General features: G+C 36.6%; 1 pseudogene; it reads right to left on the reverse strand.

The window, feature by feature from the left end:
- Window positions 1-3,590: 3,590 nt before the first annotated feature.
- The window catches only part of LOC113252614 (40S ribosomal protein SA-like), a 43,159-nt pseudogene continuing 29,011 nt past the window's right edge, over window positions 3,591-17,738 (reverse strand).

The raw sequence follows: 17,738 nt of genomic DNA on the forward strand, positions 1-17,738 counted from the left end.
AGAATACAAAAACTTTTCAACCACACTTGGAACATTCTCCAGGATAGAACATATGTTAAGCCATGAAATAAGTTAATTAATTAACTATTTAATTAATTAAAAAGGATTTAAGTCATACAAACGGGGTTAAATTAGAAATCAAAAACAGAAAAAAGCTACAGTAATCAAGACTGTGTGGTATTGGCAAAAGAATAGACAAATAGATCAAAGAAGCAGAATAGTGTCCAGAAATAGACCTACACAAATATAACCAACTGATACTTGACAAAGAAACAAAAGCAATTCAATAGAGAAAATAGACTCTTTTCAACAAATAGGGTTGGAACAACTAGACATCCAAATGCAAAAAAAAAAGAAAGAAAGAAAAAAAGAATCCAGACAGAAACTATATACCTTTCACAAAAATTAACTTAAGGAGAAAATATTGCAAAACACACATCTTATAAGGAACTTGTATCTAAAATATACAAAGAACTCTTTAAACTCATCAATAAGAAACAATCCAATTAAAAAATGAGAAAAGAACAGATCAGATATCTTCTCCAATAAGATATACAGTTGGCAAATAAGCAATGAAAAGATGCTTCACATCATATGTGACTTGAGAATTGCAGATTAAAACAACGCTACATACCCCTTAGAATGGCGAAAATTCAGAGCACTGACAATACCAAACACTGGTAAGGATATGGGGCAACAGGAACTCTCACTCACTGCTGGTGAGACTGCAAAAAATGATACAGCCCCATTGGAAGACGGTTTGACAGCTTGACAGTTTCTTAAAAAACTAAACAATAGCCTACCAAATGATCCAATAATTGAATTCCTTGGTGTTTACCCAAATGAGTTGAAATCTTACTGCCACACAAAATCTTATACACAAAGTTTTACTCATAACTTAGTATAACTTGGGAGCAACCAAAATATCCTTCAATAGGTGAAGGAATAAACAAACTGTAGTATATTAATACAACGGAATATTATCTAGTGATTAAAAGAAATAAGACATGGAGAAGTCTTAAGTGAATATTACTAAGTGAAAGAAGCCAACCTAAAAAGGCTACATACAGCATGATTCCAACTATATTACTGCTGAAAATTGAACTAAGCTACTCCACGGTACTGCTGCCTTGGCATCCAATTTGTTGGCCAAGTGGCCTTCAGGGGCCTTAAACTGACATTAGCCCCTGGTGGAAGCACATGCCCCAGATAACACCCTGCAGAGTCACAAGTAATATGTAAGTTCCTGATACAGCTTCCCCAGTAGCCCTCTTGATAAAGTCTCGCCTGCCTGTCAGGGCCTTCCCCTTGTGTACCTCTGAGAGGAGATACCATGTATCTTTCCAAAACCCTGCTGTTTTGGTGAGAAATGACCAATCTGAGTATAACCTGGAAACCCCAAAGTACTCCACCTCTGGACCTTAATATAAGCATCCTGCCCAGATCCTGCCACTCTTTGCCTGCACTCTGCCTTGACCACTCCATGTGGCCCCTCAAGGTATGCTGTGTACCTCCTCCATGACCTATGAGTAATGCACTTCTCTATTTGAATTCCCTTGTGGGGAAATATATATCTGCACAAGGACTTGCACAAAATGTTTATAGCAACATCATTTATAATAACCAAAACTGGAAACTATTTAAGTGTCCATCAACTGGTATGTAGGTAGGGAAAAAATTTGATATATCCCTACAATGAAATACCATTCAGCAACGAAGAGGAGAACCTACCGACACATGGTCTGTCATGGATGAGCCTCAAAAACATTATGCTAAATGAAATGCTAAACCAAAAAAGATCACATAGCATATGATACTGTTTATATGAAATGTCTAGAAAAGACAAATTTAAAGAGATAGAGAGTAGATTAGTGGTTTTCTGGGGCTAAGGGTGGGAAAAAGAATGAACTGTAAATAAGCATGAGGGATCTTATTGGAGAAAAGGAACATGTTCTATAACTGTTTTATGGGAATGGTAACACTACTTGGTAAAATGGCTAAAAACCATTGAATTGTACACTTGAAATGGATGAGTTTTACGATATGTAAAACTTACCTCAATGAAATTAAAAAAAAAAACAAAGTATGGTAGCAGGATATTAAAGTATTTGTTGGTATTTTCCCTTATCTCTCCTGGTTTCCTACTGATCCTCCCAAATATAACTACATGCAGAAAAAAGTATGTATTTCTTCAAGTGATTTCAAAGGTGAAGGGGGGAAAATGGATGCCAAATTCTTCATTTCTAAGCTGCAAAGACCCTTTCCAGGCAAAAAATATTTTAAAGGAGAAAAAGTGATCTGAACAAGCCCCCATTAGATAAGGAATCTTCTGAGCAAAAAAGAGGAGGCTTTGGAGGGGAAAAAAAGTGCTATACACACTGTAGCGGACATGCCTCTTGGAAGGTGACCAGCTCCAGGACTTTCTGTGTTTTCATACTGAAAGTCCTGCATCCTGGAAATCCTTTCATTCTCAGGCAAATCTGGGGATTTGGTCACCCTACTTTTAGTTCACACCTTCTAAGTCATGTCCTGGGGGATTGGTGTAGGGGTGTTGGTGGGAAACCAAGAATAAAAGAAACTTGTGTCCTGGTTGCTACTTGGGATTTCTGAAAGTCAGGAGCCTAGTGCACCCTCAAAGAGATAGGAAAGGGTGGGGGACTAGACATGGCAGTGTGGCATACTTAGAAGTGAAAGAGACATACACACTGTCCCAGGACACTATGGCACCTGTAGAGTGCAGAAGGGGGTCTAAAAGTTCCTTTGGGCCCCACATGCGGCATGGAAGCTAACTCATGGTTATCTTTGTGGATGTCCAAAACTGGGATGAAGAGAGGCATATCCAACAGGGCCTATGTGGACCATCCTCAAAAGAGAAGTGATAAGAATGGGCTCAAGGAATAGCCAGTGCTGTGAAGCAGAGTAGATGCCAAGAAAAGGCCACATTCTACCCAGGTTGCTGTTTGAGAAAGCATCATACCTAGCTTTTGCCATGAATCTGATAGGATAAGTTATATAGAAAGTAAGGATCCAGTTTGGGAGTGAACAAATCACTGGGATGAGATCAGGCCTCTCTCATACCACCCACAGAGGCAGATGCATAAGCCCCTAAAATTGAAAAATCCACCCAGGGAAAAGGATAGCAAGAAAACACTGAATCAGCAAGGGGGTGGGGGCTCCTGAATATAATTAAATTTCAAAATTAAATACTGAAAAATAACTGAATTTATTTTTACTTTGACATGACTAAACTAAGATTTCTGCCTCAGGCAAAATAAGAACTTTCAGACAAAAATCAAAGTGAATTATACAGACAATAAAGGAATGGACATTTAAGAAGCTTCTACAGCAAGAACTCTGCCCTCCACTGACGTTCTCAAACTTTAACTTTCAGAGAATGTGGCAGAACAGTTGGCCTGTAATTTGCATGAAGATAAGTGCTGGCAGTCATCGAATCCCTGTGTATCCTTTGCAAATAAATCTAAGAGTGCCAGCACCATCACTAGTAATGAAGTACCAGAGAGTGAGACGCACCGGGAAATAGCTCATTGCATGTACAAGAAGATTTAATGAGGAGACCTGGGAACTCATTATGTACTCATTTTAATAATTTACAGACTGGGAACAAAGGTTTACTTCTACAAACAGTGATTTTAAAATTAGAGATCTTTCAACAATCTTGCCCCTGAACTTTGGATTCTGGTTAAATAATGTCTGTTCTGGTTTTCAGATTAATTTGGGCAGAGAAACATTGTTTCAATGCATTATTCTAAATTTTCTTGAATTGGGTGAAAACTGGAAAATGTGCTCTGTTTTGCTTCCCTTATTAATATACTGCCTAAGTGACCATTCTTATGCAAGGAAATGGTATAGGCTTGCTTTCAATATGTTTTACTCAGTATTAGGCATGTTTTCTGATCAGTTTAAAACATTTAAACATACCAAATTATGTTATATAATCCTACCTTGTTTCTCAGACACTGACAGAGTTACATCATTTAGTCAATAGGTATAACATTAAAATACACAGTATTTTTGTACTTGCAACTGGAAAAATTTTGGCAAATAATCCAATGTAATTATCATTTGTGATCTCATATCTTGGCTCAGACCAAAAATCCACAACTGTGACATTACAGCATGTACTTCAAACAAGGATTGTATTTCTACAGGAAAAAAAAAAAACAAAAACGGGGGAAAACTATTTGAAACTAAAAATTCAAAAAACTTTTCCACTACTGGCTCTGTTGTGTAACATGTTGGCAAAATCCCCCACAAAATGAGTAAGGAAAAGATGACTGCCACAAAAGTACATAAATACTAAGAAAAAAACCGATATTCTTTATGAAAAATATATCACATTACACTGATAATCTAAGAAAGAAACATGGAGAATGAGAAGACTAAAGAAAAACACTGAGAGGAAGGAAAGAGTTGGAGAGAATGAAATAGAGAAGAAAGGATGGGGAAAGAAAGGAGATCTAATTTATCCTTTTGCTATTAATTAAATTGTACTATTCAAATCTCAAGAGTTCTTTCAAAGTAGAAGTTTTTATATTGATCTATAGTAATGTTTTAAGGGAAATGGACAATTTATAAAGACCACTTTTTGTATAAAATAAATACAATTTGTCCGGATCATATGAGGTGGTACTCACAATTAGACTTATAAAGACAAAGATGGTAAATGGAAAGACGAAATGGCTAACTAGTAAATGCACTTTTCAATTTTTTAATTAGTCTTGAAATTTTTCATTGAAGGAAATGGGACAATGTCCAGTTTGGCTTCAATATCATCATCCTCTAAGTCTTTGCTATAACCGTATTTGGTATAATTATATTTTATTGTATGAGTTAGGACTACATACAAATCAACTTATAGGAAATCTAAGTGGCTTTTAAAAATCTAGTCATCTTTTTTCTTGCATCAGAGGAAAACTGAGGTAGACATCAGTTCTGGGGCTTACGTCCATTATGGTTCCTACGAGTCAGAACATAGCTGCTAGAGCTTAGGCATAGCACCTGAAACCGGGGCAAGAGGAAGAGGAGAATGGCAGTGCGACCTCGCATGTTTCTTTTGCCAGAGAATCAAGAAAATTCATGAAAATTCTCCAGCTCTATGGGTAGGAAAAACTGTTGGGTCAGCCAACCAACTATTGGGTCAGCAATAGTTTTTTAATATCTGTTTTTAATTCTTTGTCCTAAGATCCTAATTATGAAGTAGATCAAGTTCAAGAGCTCCATAATAAATTATAAGAAATTTGTTTCAAAAGAACCAAACATTCAAGGAAGTAGGTTAATGTTTAGGTTCCTACTTTGTATTGTACCCAAAATGCCAATCATACCTAGTGTTGCAAACCTCACTTTCCTTCAACATCTGTGTCTACCAGGAAAATATCTATTGGCAAAATAAACAGTGTAAAATTCCAACCAACTCACCTAGAAAATGAAATCAAGTCCCTTGCTGATTAACAATGTTATTAGAAGATCAAAACCTGGTATTTCATGTGAATATACCAAGTTCTAACAGGCGGCAACTTAGAAATTCCTTTATAGAAAAGAACACTGAAATATATTTTTTTTTCTGGACCAAAATAGCATTATTTTTTTAAGTGGAGAATAGTGCCAAAATGTGGCTCCCTAAGTATTTTGAATATTTATCCTCTAGTTTTATTTCATTTCTTCTTCATGTTTTACAATATTTCCACATGACTAGCATTCTAGAAAATATCTCAGCATTGCAATCATTTTTCTTCTTCTCCACTGGCTTCACACACAGATGTTGGTCAAAACTGTTCTCAGGGGGAAAGTTCATAAAATAGATTTAGAAATGTTGGAACCAAACTTTCAGGCCTAACAAGAAGGGGACAAAGCCATTGGATCATATTAATGCTTCTTCCAGGAAATTATTAGACAAGTTAGGTAAAACGAGTTAATGAACAATACTAGAGGTTCTCAAGTTGTCTACAGAAGAATCTTCAGGCCTTTCTCTATGGCTGTCTCTGTTTCTGGCTGGATATTCTGATGGAGGCAGGACCTGGCCACTGAGGCCTTGTTCTCTACCTTAGAGGTATTTTGTAGAAAGAGTGATTCCATAGAATCCGGGGAAATCCATGGGCCTTACAGGGCTGTATGCTCACACCATGTTTGTAATTATCTAAATTTTTAAAGTATAGCTCATATTTGAAAAAGTTGTGAGTTTTCTCTTGCCTCCAGAGACAGGCAAAGGCAGAATAGTCTAATGTCTCAGTGTCTGTGGCCAGGGAAGGTCACACACATAAACTAGGAAACTATTTTTGATAACTTGGAGTTGGAAAGACCAGCTGAGCTCTCTGGAAGCTATTTAAAACCTGCTCTGGATTCTCAGGCCGAGTCAGATCTTCTGATTACATGTTTACAAGCCAGTCCTTAAAGATCTGTGTGGCTCTCCACTCAACAGCCAGGACACCTAATGCTATTCACCTTTAAAGTGAAATCCAGATACTAATGGAATAATCTCCATAAATATCTGTGCATGTAGATGAGTTCAATTAATCCTATTTTAGAGACCAGGCAATAAGCTCTTTGTCATCAGGAGGATCCATGTTAAACCTGAGTTCAAATCTTACATTTTTCCAACTTAGTTGGAAAAGTTATGCTCAGCATAAACTTGAAGTCCTGGAAATAAAGTCTTTGAAGAAGTATAAGATACATCCTGAGGAGCATGAGAAGGCAGTGCTTAAGTTCATAGACTCCAGAACCAGACTGGCTATGACCTTGGCAGTTTGCTTGCTCTTCCGGTGCCTTAGTTACCCCATTTTCAAATGGGACTGATGGTTATAAGCACTGAATAGATTTGCTGTTAGTACAGAATGAGTTTAATGTTTGTAAAATGGTGAGAACAACTCTCTGGAACATTGTGAGTACATCACAAGTATAAGCCATCATTAGCACAAAGTAAGAGATCATGTTCTCCAAAATTACTTATTTCCCAAAAATAATTCAGTTACATATTCTCTCTAAACCAAGAAAATTGGCATTGCTCTTCTGTGACACCAGTGATCTGTTTCTTTTATCTTGCTCTGGAATAGAGATGTCCGTATCAATTGTGAAATAGTGGGTGTGAAGATTTGTAACTACAAATATTGAAAAAGTCTTGTAAATAACTTTTATTTCTCCACAACTGAAATTAATTTTACTCTCAAGCCCTAATTTGCCTCTTTGGTGGAAAGTTCATTCTTGCCAATTCAAGGTAACTTAATCACCTTCAGTTTAAAACTCAGTCTCTTATGACTCCCATCTCTCTCTTTTCCTTTGCCTCCTTTACCCCTGTGTAAAGTCTTTTTTAAAATATTTATTTATTTGTTTGAGAGAGAGAGTGAGAAGGGAGGGTGGGGCAGAGGGAGAGGGTGCGAGAATCTCAAGCAGACTCCACTCTGAGTGCAGAGCTCGATGTGGGGCTGAATCCCAAGACCCCAAGATCATGACCTAAGCTGAAACCAATAGTTGGACGCTCAACCAACTATGCCATCCAGGCCCCTCCCTCCCACCCCTGTGTAAAGTTTTTGGGATTTTATAAGTTCCTGAGAGATTTGTCTTGTGCCTATGGGAGAGGAAGGGTGTTCTGAGCTCTCTCAGGTGTGACTGCAGTAAGGGTAAAGCTTGGGCTACTTGACATTGGGCATTGCCTCTATCTCCACTGTCTTCTATACTGTCCTCAGCTGGTGTAACACGGAGTCTATTGCCTTGGCATGGCTAGTTCACTCCACAGACTCTGCTCTAGGCTCCATAACCTTAGCCCTGGGCTCCTCTCTCAGATCTTAGTTCCTAACTAAAAAGGGCATGGGGGCGAACTAGCTCATGCTCTTTTTTGTTCAAACATGCCATAACACCATTTCTATCAAAGCCACCTCTCGTTGGTGCTAGACGACATTAGTCATCTATCTCTACATTACTTATTAACCCAACACTTAGTGGTTTAAAACAACAAATATGTATTATCTCAACTTTCTGTTGGTCAGAAATTCAAGAGCAACTTAGCTGTTGTTGCTCTCATGAAGTCTCTCATGACGCTGCCATCAAGATGTCAGGAGGGCTGCAGTTATCTGAAAGTTTGGCTGGGGCTAGCGGACTCACTTCCAAGGTCACTCATGTCTCTGTTGGCAGGCAGCCTCAGTCCTCACAAGCTATTGGCCAAAGACCTCGGTTCCTCACCATGTAGACTTCTCCGTAGAGATTCTGAAGATTCCTCAGGATGTGGCAGCCAGCTGCCCCAGAGCAAGTGATCTGAGAGAGAGAACAACAATTTTATGTAAAAGAATAATGTGTTTTACTTGTAAAACAATGTTACGTGGGACTCAATAGTTTATGTGACTTCTAAAGCAATTAAGGGAAGTTTAATATCCAGAATTAAAAAGATGATAATCCTGCTCTATGATTATTCTCATTTGTTATTTAAATAGCTGCCAGACATTGTGAATTTGAAGCCATGAGACTGAATCTGCGAAAATGGGGAAAACAACAACAAACTTGAAATCACAAAAATCAAATTTTGCCATATAATTATGGTACTTGAACAGGAAATTGATATGAGTGTTATTTTAAACTGAATCACACACAAAATAACATTGTTTCTATAAGGCTTTTGAGAATTTTTTTTAATGCACACAGGAAAAAATAGAGATAAATATCCTAATATATTAGGCTTCTCCCAGGAATAAAATAGAGAAAAAATGTTGATTGGACAAATGTCATTACCCTCATCTTCAAAATAGTATCAGTAGAAATATTCAGGAAAGCTGAAGAGAACATTTTATTTTATTGCAGTTATTTCCTCTTAATTGAACATAATTTACAAATTCAATACAGAAAGTACACAAAGAAAGGACCAAATATGAGCAACTTTTTTATTTAATGAAACAATCATGCAGATCAAAATTACAGAGGTACGTATTATTTAAAATAATATGAAACTACAATAGACGAAGTATGAATTTAAGCACATTTACATAGTATCTCATTTCAGAAATTTACATAGTATCTCATTTCAGAAATAATGTATTCTAGTATGTTCACCATTATTGATTTAGCAGACATTTAATCTTTATTGGTAATGTGGACCGGATATCCTCACAAAGCTGTGTTGTTGTTGTTTTATAGCTTCCTGCTCTGTAAAAATTCATCAGCGACATCAGATAAAGAAACTTTTGATAGCAATTATAAATCAATTATTTCATCAAAACAAGATGAAATATAATTGAAAGAATAAAATATATCCCATAGGGAAAATATTATACATAGATCATATGGAGACATGATCATTGGTATCTAAAACAAAATATATGAACAGTTTAGATTTGAAAACCCATAAAAAGGTATCTGCATGTTTCTCTGATGATACAGAAAACAGCATCTGGGTTAATGACCTAAAGCAGCTTAAACTACCTCTGCGGTTGTACAATGAAACAGAATAAAAGGGAATGATTCCAGAGGGCATCTTTGTCCGAATTTTGGTTAAAGGGAAGGAGCACTCGTGAGTCATCAAACCCCACGTGTGTCAGGATTATGACCACTTGCTGCCCTAGCCAGCATGTAGTTTAAGGAGATTTTGTTCAAGGCAACACAAGTAATCAAATCTCATGCTAGGAAGCATTCAGGTTATAAACCTGTAAGACTTCATCCAGCTGTGTGACAGTACGAATGTAGCGGGTTACTGGTGTGATTTAAGAGGTGTGTGGTGGGGGGTGAAGAATAAAATAGATGCTTGCACCAACAATTCCCTCAGCCAGTTCTGAGCTTTCTTACTTCCCCTCCCCCAAATACCCCCCCCCCCCACTGCCACTGTTTCAGCCGCTAATCTCAAACCACACAATTAAGGATTTATCCTTCTGCTCTTGAATCGTTCTGTGTTCAGGCATTTTCTCTTAATTCTTACATATCAGTGCGAAAGGTAAACCTTTCACCTAATACGTTTTAGGGCAGTCAAATCTAAGACTAACAAAGAAACAGGACTGGGCAGAAGATAACAAGGACACGCAAGACAAAAGTTAGCCAGTTCTCCCTTATAACTAAGGCTAGCTTTGCCACTTTTAAAATACAAATGTATGTCAGGTAATAATGATAATCATGAAAGCTCATCTTTATTGAATGTGTAAAATGAGCTAGACACTGTACTAAGTGCTTTCCTGTCATTTATTCATTTATTTATTCAATTACTAAGTGTCCAATACTATTCCTCCTATGTGGGTTATAATAACGAAGAGAATAGATACTATCCCGGCTTTCCTGGATATAATGTATATACTAGAGGGGAGAAGGCAAACAAGCTGATAAGCAATGTATCAATAGGTGGTAACGGCTATGTTGAAAATAAAGGGAAAGATGGTTAGAAAACAATATCACTATCTCATTTAATATTTAAAGCAAACCTAAGAGGTACAAGTGAGAAAACATGAAGTTCTGAGAGGTTAAGTAACTAGACCAAAGTCACACAGTATTTTTTTGACAATGGTTCAAAAAAAAATTGTTTAATAGAATTTCTAAAAATGAATATCTAAGAATTTTCTCAGCTTGAATTGTTTTCCTTTTCTACCCCCAAAGAAAATGCAAAATTATCAGCACCTACACACATATACACTCAAATTATAGTCACATTCTCTACACAGGACTACATTAGAGTTTAAATTGCTGAAAAATCAGGACAATTCCAAGACGTGATTGCAGGGATGATTTTTTTTCTTTGAAAAACAGGTGACAGACAGTGAAGCTATTTAGATAAAACTATTTTCTGTGGTTGTTAAAAGTTTCTTGAAGGTCGCATTCAATTAAAAGAAGATCCAAATCCAAGTTGTCCCTACCTTCCCCTTGCTAACAGTCTTTAGGGATACATTTTCTTCCCCTCCTAAAGGAAAAATATGGATCTCCTAATATTCTCATCTTCTATGAACACTTGAAATTTGGGGCAGATGTGTCCAAATCAATGTGAACTTGACTCTTAACCATTGTGTGGCTTTCCTGGTTATTTTTATTTAATTATGTTCACTATTTGATGAAGGAATGGGACAAAGAATAGCAAAGAAGAAAGGGAGAGACAATACTGTACCTCTTAGAATTTCTAATGAAGGACAAATCATATAGTGTAGTGCCCCCCACTGCCAGTCATAAAAACCTCCCCAGTGCTAGCTGTAGGGTACCTAGCACTCTTTGCTTGTCCCTACATCATCCTTACCATGCTGTATTTTCAATTCTTTATTTTCTAAGCATTCCATTGGGCCATGAACTACTTGACAGAAGGGATTCTCTTCCATTCATGTTTATATTCACAATGTCTAACACAATCCCAAGACCAAAGTTGGTGGCCAACAAGTAACTGTTGGATGAATAAATTAGCAATTAAATTAGAATTTGAGATACACCATTTTTGAAGTAGACAGCCCAAGTAATCTTTGTTCCAGGTGTTCTTTCCTACAGCCCAGAATACTCATAGAGCATAGGTTAAGAGCTCTGACCGCAGAGTCAGAAATCTAAGGTTAGATTCTCAGTCACAGAACTTGTTAGTTGTATGCCCACGGCTCTTTACTCAACCTCTCTAAGCCTCACTTTCTTTATCTGCAAAATATAGGTAATAAAAGCATCTACCTTTTTGCTGATGTATTAGATATGATAGTTTATGTTAAATTCTTAGCAATAAACCTAATATTTTGTAATTGCCTCATACATATTAGCTATTATTATTATTATTATTTTAGGTACTCGACAATTATAAGCTTGTAATCAGAACATCTTGCCCTAAATAGTTTAAGTCAAGAACTTTTTAACCAATAATTCTCTGTAATAAAACCATTGTTACCCACTCATTCTTTCTGTTGAAATTCTCCTTATCCTTTGAGGCACTGAAGGCCAAACAGTTTTGCAGATCCTAAGGTAAGAAGGCTAAGATGGAAATTATAAGTTGGTAGGTTGACATTTTGGGGTAGGAGTTCTCAGAGCACCACTTAGGAAGGTGTGTATTCTACTTGCTATATGATTAAGAAGAAATACAGGGTGCTAATTCAAGAGTGATCCATTAATGCATTTCAAACTTCTATGCATGACTAGCTGCATAACTGTTCTTCAGAAGCAGAGTTAGATCCTAGGATACAGAGTTTCTCTGGGGGTGTGTTTGCTCTGTCTGGTGCTCTGAGGAATTCAGTAGCCCTAGTTTGTCTTTGATGGCATCAACATATTGTCCTTTCATAAAAATATAAAAATTTTCAGCATGATGAAATTAAAATGACATCATATGGTTCAGATACTTTAATGGCTTCACTGAGTTCAGTTTTTAAAGGCTTATGAGTTGTTTTTGTTCTCTTTCTAATGCAGTATACAAATAGTCTCGTTCTTACTTAGAGTTTCCTCCTTTCTCACTTACTGTTCATGTCCAATAATGATATTGACGCTGGTTGCCCCCGGATACCCTTACTTCTTCTACACATTGTCCTTCTACACTTTTCTGCAAGATCATTGTCTATAAAGAATTTTGAAACAAACAATGTAGTTTCAAAACTGTGTCTCCACAACATTTGACAAGTTAAACAAACAAACAAACAAAAAAAGACACACAACTAAACCAAACAATGAAACACGTGCCATCTAATATTGTGTTCTTAACAAAAATGATGAGAAGGAAAAAAAAAAAAAAAAACCACAAAGTGCTGAAGCGGAATTGGACAAACCTGTGTGGTAAGGCTCCTAACCCTCCTGTTCTGACCATTTCCTATTCATCTCATTAGTAAAAGAGGGATGTTTCACCCTAAATAGTGTGAGATGGCTAAACACATGACACCTAACACTGGAGAGATGAGAATGATAGCAGTTCATTAGTCATGTAACTCACACCCCAGGGGAGGAGGACACCGCATGCCCTGCAGGGTCACACAGGGATTACACTCAGGAGCAGGTGAGCCAACAAGAGCTATGGAAGTCAGGCTTTGTAGTAACAAGTGGATGAGGTGCCTTCTGCTTCCCACTGGAGGATGTGATTGGCTGAAAAATTTTGCAGACTAACATGGAAGTAGAATTCATTAGGTTGATGACTAGGTGTGGTGCAAATGGTCAGGCTGAGAGGGGAACTAGTCAGGTAGGAATCCTCTCCTGTTAGGTAGGAGGCATTTCTGTCTGGCAAGAGCAGGAGAACTCACAGTAAGGCCTTTGGGTCTCATTGATGTTGTGAAAGCACTTGAAATTTTATGTCTTACCCCTCTATAGTATTGAGTCCACAAATACCTGAGAATTCTCTGTAATATTCCAATACTTAATTTTTGGAGTAAAGCTAAGTGAGTCATCTTATTTTGTCATAGAAATGAGTGATAGGAGAAACTGGTTCAATAGGGGAAACTAACCACAATGAGTCATGCCGGATTGAAGAGGCAGCCTGATGGTACTCATTCTTTACAATTATTTTATGATTACTAAAGCAGGGAGTGAACCTGTGTTCACCAAATCCATCTACCGTTCCTCTGGAATGCACATTTTCTCTGCATCTCCAAGCCAGTTTTGCAACTACCGTGGGGCCATGAAACTGAGATTCAGCCCATGGAGTGTGGGCAAAAATTACTAATGCCACTTCCAGACCCATATGAAATCCTCTATTTTCACCTCCCTTTCCATAATGACCATAAAAGTCACAGGTTGAAGATGATAGGCTCACAAGATATAAGAAGTTTAGTTCTTGAATGACTATGGTCCTCTTTCCCCACAATATCCTCATTGGACTAGAACATAAGTGAACTATTATAAACTTTTATTATATTAAGTCTCCAAGGTTTGAGAATTACTTCTTACAAAAGATAGCATATCCTACTAGATAAGCCCAGTACAGAACATTAAGAAAACATAAGATATGAGAGCACAGCCTAAGTATTGTTACAAATACCGGATACCATTTCCTCTGAGTAATCCCTTTCTCCTAGCATGCCTGGTGCTGTAGAAAGCATCTCTAAATTGTATCATAGAAAAGAGAGTCAACTCCTCTTAGGGACGTGGAAAGAGAATCAAGAATTAAATATAATAGAGCAAAGATAAGTTCTGAACAATACTGCCCAAACAAGAGTAAGGTGAAAAGAAATGGGTAGACAGTCTACTATGTTAGTAAATAAAATAAGAACTAAAAACAACATGATTAAGAGAATAGGAGAATAAACAAGAGATTATAACACTTTAATTGAGAGCCAAAACAGCATCATGACAGATAAAGCAAATAAATTAGAAACAGAGTAGAGAGAGATGAAAATTGAATTACTGAAATAGACAAAAAATTTGAGCAAGTCACCAGTAAAATCAATCACTAGATAAAAAAAATAAGAAAGGGTTGGTGGGAATTGAAACAATCAAATATAAACAAATAGATAAGAAGCATAAACATCCACAATGCAACAGAAGGCATCCTGAACCTAGAGAACTTAACAAATGCAAACAAAAGCCTTCAAAGAATTACTACCAACAAATAACCCTCAAATAAAGAATGATTCCAGGACACCGAACACACATGATTAACACTAATCAAGATAGAGCTTAGTACAATCATTATGTTTTAAAAATAAAGAACACAGAAGAAAAATGGGGTAGAGAAAGAGAGAAACAAAGAAAGGAAAAGTTAGGAAAAGAAGAAATTCTTTAGGCCTCGGGCAGGAAACAAAAAAATCTCTGGAAAGGAAAAAGAAAAAAAAAAATTGAGGGACAGCATGATCCAAGCCAAAGCATAGGGGAGAAATATATGAAGAAAATTTCTAAAGGAAAAAAAAAAAAATACAGCCCAAGGAGATTACACTCAACCAAGGTGTCAGAACATTAAACGGACCATACAAATTTGAAGGAATTCTGGGAATATAGGACTCCTGGGCTCTTACTAAGAGGAAAAAAAAAAGAGAGAGAGGAAGAAGAAGAAACAAAATAATAATAATAATAATAATCAAATTACTGAACTCAGAGACAAAAATCCATGTAAAAGGACTGGGGATGGGGTGAAATCCTCCTAACTATGGAATAAATACTAAACTAGCGTGGTCAAAAAGCGATGGCAGGTGAAACAGTAGAAGTAATATACAGTCTGACCATGCAAAACAAAAAGTTTCACTAACGTGGGGGGAGGAAGGGAATGTAGGCACCGATATGAAAGGAGACAAGTGGGAGTTAGGACTCAGGGCTCTGGGCTCAATCTGAATTCTAGACTTGCTGCCTTCTTAGTAGTGTGGCCCTGGGCAATTATGTGAATTTTCCTTAGCTTAGTTTTCTCATCTAAAAAATGGGGATGTTACCTCTACCTCATGGGCTTGTTTTAGGGATGATATGATTTAATACACTTAAGGCATTTAGAATAGTGCTTGGCACATTGTAATCATTCAGTAAATGTTAGCTATTGTTAGTAATGACCTCATTTCCCATAGCAAGGACTTCAATCGATACTGCTTAAAATGGAAATAAGTAATTTTTAAGAATGACTCCAACTTCTTAATGTGTTATATATTATCTCTTGTAAGCTTAGAGAAATCTTTTAGAATATAATATCCCATCAATTTCATTTCTCTTGAACTCAAATAAATTTAAATTTAATATTTTAATTTAGACTATAATCTCATTAAAAAGTTGTTTCCACCAATTTATATACCTATGCTTCCATCTGTATATATGTGTGTAGAAAGACATCTGGGGTAAAGTTATTTTTATACAGCGGGATTGGCAGTAATTTTTTTTACTTTTTTTAACTGTTTGCAATATTTAACTTCTTTATATTGATCTGTGTTATTAAAATAAAAATAATATTACATGAAAACAAGGAAAATTGTTTCTTGCACCCCTTAGATTAGGTATCTTTGGGTACCATATACTTAGGTGTATTTATTGTTGGAATATTAAGGGATTTTATACGACCAAACACCATGCCTTTGGCAAAATAATTGGTTTATAACCAATAGATATTTATTCATCTCTTTACCCTAGTAGAGCCTTCAAGAGCTTTTTGTTTTTGTCTTTTAAGGAAATCTTTAAAGGGCTTTATTAGAAAAGTAATGTAAACTCTTAGAAAATTTCAGAGAAAAAAGGTATGGAGAAAAGTAAATCCTATCACTGACAATCCCCTTATTCTCATTTCCATTGCAAGTTCTTATTACATCATTTCAGAATTTTTCTAGGCATGTACAAGTATGTACATTTGTATGTAGAAAACATATGTCAGCTCACTGTTGTTTACATATAGAAGATAAAACTACACATATTGTTTGCCTTAAGTCAGGTTCCCTGGGAAACAGACTTGGAGATGGAGATTTGCATGCAGGAGGTTCACAGCTGAGTGATCTCAGGAACAGCCCCTGTGGGAGAGTAACGGAAGCAGACTGGGCAGAGGGAGAAGTTGAACTCTGATGCTAAGAGGATTGGTATCCAGGCCACTCTTGGCAACCACAATGATTCTATACAATTTTATCATAACCTAACCTATCCCATCCTTGCTACTAGAATTTACTTGCGATTGGATTAATATTCAATTCCATTAATGAAGCAATGTGTGAACAAACAGGTCACAGTTCAGATTCTGTGCCCGATATAAAATCCACAAGAATAATAACCTTGTGTCTTTTCTTTTCAATCTTCTGTTTATTTATTACAGCTTTAGATAAGTTGATCAAGAAAAGCACACTATGTATTAGTTATTACTGTAAAAACACTACATAACAAACCAAAACAAATTCGATGGCTTACAAAAACAGGCACTTATTCTCATGTCCACAGATCTACAGGTCAACTGCATTTCATCTGTTTAAACTGGGCTTAGCTGGATGGCTCTGCTTCTGGCTTGGGTTCAAACTCAGGTTTGTTCTACATGTTTCATCTACCCAAGACGTGCTCCCCTCATGGCACATAACTGGAACGTCAGGACCAAGCCAAATTAAGAAACAAGCACATTTAAAGCTTCCACTCACATCATGACTACTAACATTCCATTGGTCAAGGCAAGTCACAAGGCCAAGCGCAATATCCGGAGATTGCCAAAGTATACTCCACCTACAGTGTGAGGGGGAGGAGAGTGAGTGCTTGCGAACAGCTATACAAATTACCACAGACTAGTTCGCTCAACATTATAGCTGCCATTCACAGCTCTTTGATGTCATTGGTTGTTTGAAAACATTCACTCCAGCATTTTTTTAAATTTGGGAAAAATTAGATTGGAAATATCTTTTCCAAAATAAGAAAAAGATGTATGAATAATTTAAAAATACAGTATAAATAAAAATTGCCCATAATAACATGAACAGCAGATCATTACTCTTAAGTTTGGTGCAATTATATATCCATAAGTAAATCTATTGTATATCTATGTTTATATTAATATATAAATATATATTTTATAGCATGTCTCAGTTACCATTAAGTAATGAGCATTTTATTAGGTCATTAAATATTTTTCATAAACAGGCCGTGTAATATTCCATCACACGTTGATACCCTAATTTTTTCAATAATACCCATCATTGGGCATCAATACACATAAATTTTTGTGCACCTCTGGTTTTTTCTTTAGTACTTACTGCCTTCTTACTCCTTACTCTCTTTGTTCCAGCCACACTTGCCTCCTTCTTTTCCTCAAAATTCCAGGCACATTCCAGCCTGAGGTACACTGCATTGGCTGTTTTCTAAGTCTGGAATACTCTTCCCCAATCACAGGACTTCATCTCTTACCTCATTGAAGCTTTTTCTCAAATGTCACCTTCCCTATAAAGCCTCTTACGACC

The sequence above is a fragment of the Ursus arctos genome, unplaced genomic scaffold (genome assembly GCF_023065955.2).
Source record: "Ursus arctos isolate Adak ecotype North America unplaced genomic scaffold, UrsArc2.0 scaffold_6, whole genome shotgun sequence".
NCBI lineage: Eukaryota > Metazoa > Chordata > Mammalia > Carnivora > Ursidae > Ursus > Ursus arctos.